Source organism: Salvelinus sp. IW2-2015, linkage group LG31 (assembly GCF_002910315.2).
Source record: "Salvelinus sp. IW2-2015 linkage group LG31, ASM291031v2, whole genome shotgun sequence".
Lineage (NCBI taxonomy): Eukaryota > Metazoa > Chordata > Actinopteri > Salmoniformes > Salmonidae > Salvelinus > Salvelinus sp. IW2-2015.
The window spans coordinates 25,980,994-25,988,805 of record NC_036870.1 but is presented as its reverse complement, the minus strand read 5'-3'; the positions used below and the strand labels follow the sequence as shown (position 1 = coordinate 25,988,805).

Sequence of the window (7,812 nt, the reverse complement as noted above, 5' to 3'; positions counted from 1 at the left end):
ACCACCGCCACAGTGATAAAGCAAAGAGAAAAAGCGGTGGCAAAGTATTGCAGACCGCCTGAATGCGTAAGTAGTGCACAATTCACACTCACCGCTCCGCTGAAACATCACCAATTACAATTCAAATATTTAATTCCATACTCCAAAAATGCAGTTGTACTGTAATTATGAAACGGTTAAATTTTTAATTGAAATGCACTGCAGATATGAGTGAAATTGTGTAAAAGTACTCCATCACACTGTATAAAGCTATATAAAATTTTTGATATTTTTACTGAAACAAGCAAAAATACCAAGTAATTTTTTGCAGTGTGACTCCATTAAATGTGTGTGTGTGTGTGTGTGTGTGTGTAGATTAAACATGAACGGGCCAAAACGGACATGGCAGCAGTCAAATCAATACAAGAACATTCTGCAGAATGGTATGGTCCCTGACTATATTTAACAAAGCACAAGCATATATTGTACCCAGAAGGTGCCTGCTCACACATTGTCTGTACTGTTTTAGCAGTGAAAAAGAATACCCACAGACAAGGCACTGGTGTGGTCACCAAAGCTGACCTTACCCCAGCAGAGGACATGGCCTTGGAGCTAAATAAAGGCAGGCCCGTCTAGAGGGGATCCCTGGGGGAAAGAGACGATGCATGGTTCCTCCAAGATGCCACCGCTTCATTCAAGGTATGTCCTTCCATCTCTACATGGGATACAACCACATTCATATTGAATCAATTTGGACTGTCTGACTTGGTTTACCTATTGCCTGCAGTGTCTGGCAGCACTTGTTCCTGTTAGAGCCACCAGCACAAGCACCAGACGATGCTGATCCAGTGAGTACTCCATCAAAGGCATACTGTAGGCCTGGCATGTCTTGTCTACTAGCTTCAATATGAATCCGGATTAAATGTGATAGGTGAGGCCCCAGTGCAGCAGCAACAGCACATGATGGAGACGATGATGAGGAGGAGACCATCTCTCTGGATTCCGAGAAGGCATGAGGTATCATGTTAAGACTGTGAAAGTACTATTTACTCTACAATGGTGAGGAGTCCTCATCAAAATCAAAAAATCTAATTTCTTTACAGGACCCAGATGCTATACAGTGGGAACAGAGCCTGGCACATAGTGCGTATTAATAAAAGGACACCACATCCTGCCAAATTCCAGCTGCGCTAATTGTATTTGTGTTCACAGAGCTCACAAGCTATCAGAAAGTTGTATGGCAACCACCGCGCGCCAAATAGAACTGGCAGACATAGACATTCAGTACAAGAAAAAGATGGAAAATCTTGCACAGGAGTCCGAATAAAAAAGAGGACAATTAGGAAACTGGACCTGAAATAAAAAAACTTGAGAGGGAGGTGAGATATGCCTTCAATGACACTGTATGCTAACTGTAACACAAATGTATTAATCATTATTTTTCTTTCCTCCCCCAGCTCCAAGGAAGATGACACAGCTCAAAATTAAAAATTATAGTAATATTCTCGTAAAGTCAAGTGAGCCATGACATATGAGCTCTTTATTGTGAGCACACAGGACTGGTGCTCTCTTTCTAAGTTTTTTTTAATTTTCCCAGCAATCAGTACAACCAAGTCATCGTTATATAAGGCATCGCCCTCTTTTGCCCACCCCCCAGCACCAGGTGTGGCCACTAGCCTATATGAAGGCCCAAAATTGTGTGTTCCTTTCTGCTCTGACAATGGCATGCCCATTCGTTGCGAGATGTGGTGGATGAAAGAAGCACTTGTGCTGAGGAGAGCCTTCAGGCGAGAAAGGTCTTCAGGGACCGGTTGGACCCACTGGCCTTCCCTGATGACCATCTATATGAAAGATACAGTTTTCTGCAAGTGGCTCAGGTTCTATGCAGACTACTGGGTCCCAGGATTAAGCACCCACTGCACGGAGCCATACTGGCACTGACGATGTGGAGCCAAATTGTTGTAGTAATGGCCTTGCGCTTTTTGCTAAGTGGAGCCTTCCTTGTACTCATGGGGGATGCAGAACAGCTGAACAAGGCCCACAATTTGCCCACGAATAAGGGAGTGGTGTGTCTGGCTATCAGAAAGCATTAGGCAGATGTCTTTCATCTCCTTCCCTGCCACAGAAGACTCTGGTGACATCAAAGAGGATCTATAGGATTGCAGGTAAGAGGAGTCTACAAATTACAGACAACTGTTAAGCACATAGTAGGATTACGTCATTACTTGTGTGACAGGTTTTCCCCAATGTCATTGGCAGTGGCTGCACACACATAAGGGATAAAAGCCCCCTCAGGTGCCCAATGGCCGATTTTTGTGAATAGGAAATCCTTCACAAGATTAATGTCAGGTGAACATAACTTTTTGATATATTGTGGCCATTGACGAACACCTCTGCATGCAGTGATGTGCATTTGATTGGTTGTAATATTCCTCATCTTTATGATTTTCAGATGGTCTGCCAATGCTGACTGTGTGACAGCAATGTATGTGGCAAAATGGCCTGGCTCAGTCCATGACTCCAGAATCTTTCGGGCCTCTGAAATCTATCAGCCTACACAAGTAGCCACAACAACCCCTATTTATCAACCAGTCATGGCTGCTGTCAAGAATATCACTGTGTTTATGAGTAGTAATGATGAGATTTTGTGTATGACAGGTGGAATTCGTCTGGTGTGTTGCTGGGAGACGGGGGTACTGTGCTGCCAGCCTTTTCTCCTGACACCTTTCACAGACCCCCAGGAAGCACAGCAGGCCTACAACCATGCGCCATGCCAGGGCCAGAGTGAAATGACCGTTTGGGCCTTCCTTGAAGGACCGTTTCAACTGCGCTTCACAAATAAGGGTCACCCTTAGGCATTGATATTACTGTGGCTTGGCTTGTCCGCACCCAATGTGCCTGGCCTGAGGAAGGAGAGGGAGCCCCAGAGTGCCACCAGCCATGACTGGGGACAATCCGGCAAATCGTTCCCTGATGACGACAGTGGTACGGCTGCTTGAGGACCAATATGTGTTTGAGATTATTTTAGTTAGTTATGTGTGCTTTCAATTTTGCGTTAAATAGTGTCCTGCGGTGGCGCCAGAGGAATGTGGGTTTTTGGGCGTTCTTTTTGACGAATTTGGCGCTCTATGATGTTTGTGCGGTATACTGTTGTAATACAAGGCTGCAGGGAGGCTACTTGTCATCCATTCATTTTGTCTGGTCAGTTATTTGTGTATTGATTTGTCCTGCAATTTATTTTAGTCTTGCAGGACATGCAGGGTGTGTTATTACAGGACCTTTTGAATTGTGTATGTATCATTTTGGTATAATATGCTTGGATTGCGTGTGCTTTCCCATCTTGTCAGATCCACTGTGACTTCAGGTTTCGAAAGGAGCTGACTGTTTACCTGCTTTTTTGTCCTTATTCAAAAAGGAAACATAATGTTACACATTGTGTTTTTATATTCATATGAAGTAATGTGTATGTTGTTTTAGGTATGACAGGAGTACTAGGGCCACAGCGAAGAAAAAAGATAAAGTTCATAAATTTATGAGGCTGGTTCTTTGCTGCAGAAAAGCTTGACATATTGTTTTTACAGTTTTGATAACTTATGACAATGTGAGACTTATATTCTGGCACATCAGCATGTCTTTGATTTCATGAAACCATATGAAGTACAATTTTCACGAAATGCCCACATCTGTCATTTAACAACTGTCTCCTCCTTTAAACAACTGGTTACAATATTAGACTTGTGTTTTTTCCCCTCTGCTTGGCGCCTAATATTCTATCTATTTTTATATAGGCCTTATAGTCTATGGAAACTGTAAAATTATTAAACAATGATAGCAACATCATCTAAAAATCATTTTTTATCCAAAATCATTATGAAATTTAATGATCACAAACGTTTATAATAATAACACGTGGGTCTATATATATTGATAACATGTAGAGTGGCAGTTGAAATAACCTATTTGGTTCCATTTGTGGTGACTGCTGACTGACATTTAGGGATGAGATTAAATAGATCCTGGGAATTAGCTGCGTCTGGAGGCAGGCTAGCCTCGCACAGAAATTAAATCTCACATGGTAAATTTATACCATAAACATATCCTCCTCCCCCTATCCATCTTTAGTGCAACCGGATTACGGATCAATGAGCCAGGAGTCACCAGAATAGCCTGGCTTAATCCCTTATCCAGTTTTGTTGCAACAGTTCCCTGGTCTCGTTTTCTTCTATCCTCTTAAAGGTTGCTTCCTGTTGTGCAAAGGTTGCTGAGTCGTGGAGGAAATAACAATCATAAAAACAGCTCCTCCCTCGGGACAAGTAAAAAAAAAAAAACAGCTCCTCCCTCGACAATAGAGATCGATCATCTCGAAAACTAAAGCAAATAGCTTGCTACGGACCAACCACTGACCATAGAAAATGAAACACACTTTTGGTTAAACACAGGGGTTAGACGTTAGCTAGCTAGGTAGTTAGCTAATATTATAAACTAGGTTAACGTTAGTTTCCTAGCTAGCTGACATAACCGTAGCTTGGCTCAATAATAGCCTGCTATTAAAACAGAAGACCAAATAACTACCCAACTTAAATGTCAATATTGAAATCATAAGTTGATTATCTAGATAGTTGGTTGGTTTCTCTACTGAAAAACGATCAAAACTTACCTCCCTATTGTCAGCCATCTATCATCAAAAATCAGTTTAGAGAGCAGGTGACGCAAGTGTGTTGCTTGCGCAATAATGTTTTGATCTTTTCGCGCTCTCCATCTTGTGCGCATTTCGACTTTTGGACGATTTGGACTCCTACAATAGAGGACTCTACAACAATTTATTTAGGAAACCAACGGTGGTTGCACAGTACCACCTCCTCGCCACGATTTCAATAATTTTGGGAAATCAAGTGAACAACATCACAAAGATGCTCTGAAATCGCATCTACTCGTGCATATGGCACGAATATGAGACTTAGGCCACAGGTATTGAACGCCGTGCTTTACCGCGCAGGCTGTGCAAAATTGACAGTGTGTATAATGTGCGTATTTCAGCTAAGCCTACATTTGTGTACATGTTGCAGTAGTATAGGACAATAGCTGTGTAGACTCAACTAAAAGAAGTAGGGCAAACGTTCACTCTGTTTCCATGTATGTGATAACAGTTTAACTTTCACCGTCCCTCGCCCCCACATCAACAACACTGCACACATCAAACAGTCACCACGAAGCATCGTTACCCATCGCTCCACAAAAGCCGCCAAGCCATTTTTTTTTTTTTTTTTTTTTTTTTTTTTTTTTTTTTTTTAGTTTTTTTGATTTTTTATTCTATCTTTATTTTTCTTTAATTTTTTTTTATTTTTTTTGTATTTTTTTTTTTTCTACTTTGTCCTCTGTCACAGATTTTCCCACTTGGTTAGTGTTGCGCCTTACTCTGATTGCTATTGTTTACAATCTGTTGTTGTTCTCTCTTATTGTCAGCCCTGTGGTGTTGTCCGTAGTCTGAGTAGGCTCAGCCATTTGCTCTCTACTTAGCCTGACAGTAACAAGGAAACTTCATCATTCCCGTCTTATTACTGTTAACACCTATGCTGTGATAACAATTGAAGAGAAAGCATTGATACAGAACTGGTTTTTGTATACTGGTTCTCTGGTACCTGTTTTATGTTGTTTTTGTATGATGTTTATGAGTTCAGGGCATGTGTTATTTTGGTGTGGGCGTCTATGTTATCTGTTTCTATGTTTATGGGTTTTGGTCTGCCTGGTATGGCTCTTTTTAATTAGAGCAGAGTGTTTTGTGTTGCGTCCTCTAATAAGTAGTCATATTTAGGTAGGGTTGTTCTCAGCTGTTTGTTTGTGGTCAGTGATGTTGATTGTCTCCTGTTGTCGTCGAATGTATTGTACCATACGGACTGTTTGGCTTGTTCGATTTATTTTTGATGTCTTTCTGTTTCCGTCCGTGAGTCTTACGTTTAGTTATGTAATTTTATGTTCAGGATTTCGTCACGATCGTTATTCTTTTTTGTTTATTTGAAAGTGTTTTGTTTCCTGTGAATTATCGTTGCCGTCGTGTTAAAAATAAAATAGATGGTCACTTTATTTCCCGATAATGCTGCATTTTGGTCTGATATCCTGTCTCTCCTCTCCTTCGTCCTGAGGATTGAGAGAGAGCGACAGCCCTTACAGAATTCACGCCACCAAACTCTTAGATCCAAGCTCGCAAGGAGTGCGTCAACATGTTAGCTATATAAGGACTCCTGGACTTGGGAAGGAGATCCTGGACGGTAGAGACCTGGCTCAGCCAGGGGAATATCGCCGTCCAAGGAGGAGTATATGGAAGCAGCGCAAGGCTTTGATGATGTGCTTGCTGGTTAGTGAGGAATTTTGGCATTGCGCCTTGGCGACCGTTGGGAGCCCGTTGATCAGACCAAAAATTCTTGGGGGGGGCACACGATTGGTAGTGTGGCAAAGTTTCCGGGTAGGATTACCCGAGCCCAACTCCCGTTGTCTTACCGTGGTTAGAAGAAGGCGTCGTACTGGTAAGACCACCGTGTTAATGCTGGTAATTAAAGGCGCACGTGGTCCCATCTTGTACGCCTGTGCTTAGTCCCAGTGCGGGCTATTTCCACTCTCCGCCGGCACTGGAGGGCTAGTTGTGCATCGAGCTCCGGATGGTCATGTAAGCGGTTCCCAATGCGTATCTGGCCTCCACGTACGTCTTCCTCGGTAGTTCCGTTTATCGTACATGGCACCAGCCACAGTGGTTTGTCCCGGTTCGCCTGCTTTTGCCAGTGCGGGCTATTCCACCTCCGCCGCACTGGCATGGGCGACGGGGACTTCATTCAACCTTTCTGGTAGTGTTTGGGGAGGGCTCGGTTGCTCTAAGAAGCAGCGTGCTCCTCCTTTCACGGTCCGGTTTACCTGTGCCACCTCCATTTCTTGTACCAGTCCCTCGGTGGCTGATGCCCCCCGCATTACCCAGGTCTGTTTTCTTCTCCGGGTTCTCTCTCCAGCTGTTTCCTCCTCTCCAGCGATGCCATTTGCCTATTTACCACGCACCAGCTGTCTCTCCTTTCTCCTCCCTACAGATAGCCGTCCTGCCTTTTCATGACCAGCCAGAGCCGTCCTTAGCCATGACCAGCACAGAGCCGTGCCTTCCTATGACCAGCCAGAGCCGGTCCTGCCATTATGACCAGCCAGAGCCGTCCTGCCTCCTATTGACCAGCCAAGGTCCTGTCCGTGCCATGACCAGTCACTTAGAAGCCCTCCTGCCATGACCAGCCAGAGGCTCGTCCTGCCGATGAGCCTGCACAGAGCCGTCTGCCCTAATTGACCCTGCCAGAGCCGTTCCTGCCCGATGACCTGCCAGAAGCCGTCCAGCCAGTTGACCTGGCCAGATGTCCGTCCAGTCCAGGACCTTGCCAGAGCCGTCCAGCCAGGACCTGCCAGAGCCGTTTCCAGCTAGGACTTCCTGCCAGAGCCGTCATGGCCAGGACCTTGCCAGAGGCCGCCAGCCAGAACCGGCCAGAGCCGTCCAGCCAGACCTGGCCAGAGCGTTTCCAAGGCACAGGAAACCGCCTGGTGAAGTCCCTCAGCCAGGACCTGCCAGGAGTCCCTCAGCCAGGACCTGCCAGATCCCCTCAGCCAGGACCTTGCCCAGAGATCCCTCAGCCAGGACCTCCAGAGTCCCTCAGCCAGGACCTGCGAGAGTCCCTCAGCCAGAACTGCCAGAGTCCCTCAGCCGAGGACCTGCCATATCCCTCAGCCAGGACCTGCGCAGAGTCCTCTGCAGCCAAGGAACCTGCAGTGAGTTCCCTCAGCCCAGGAAAATCTGCCAGAGTCCCTCAGCCA

At 45.0% G+C, this 7,812-nt stretch overlaps 1 protein-coding gene across 1 annotated transcript in view; it reads left to right on the top strand.

Moving 5' to 3' along the window:
* Nucleotides 1-7,812, top strand: part of LOC111955427 (N-acetylneuraminate (7)9-O-acetyltransferase) — a 38,421-nt gene that overhangs the window by 6,649 nt on the left and 23,960 nt on the right. The gene's annotated exons all lie outside the window — the stretch shown is intronic.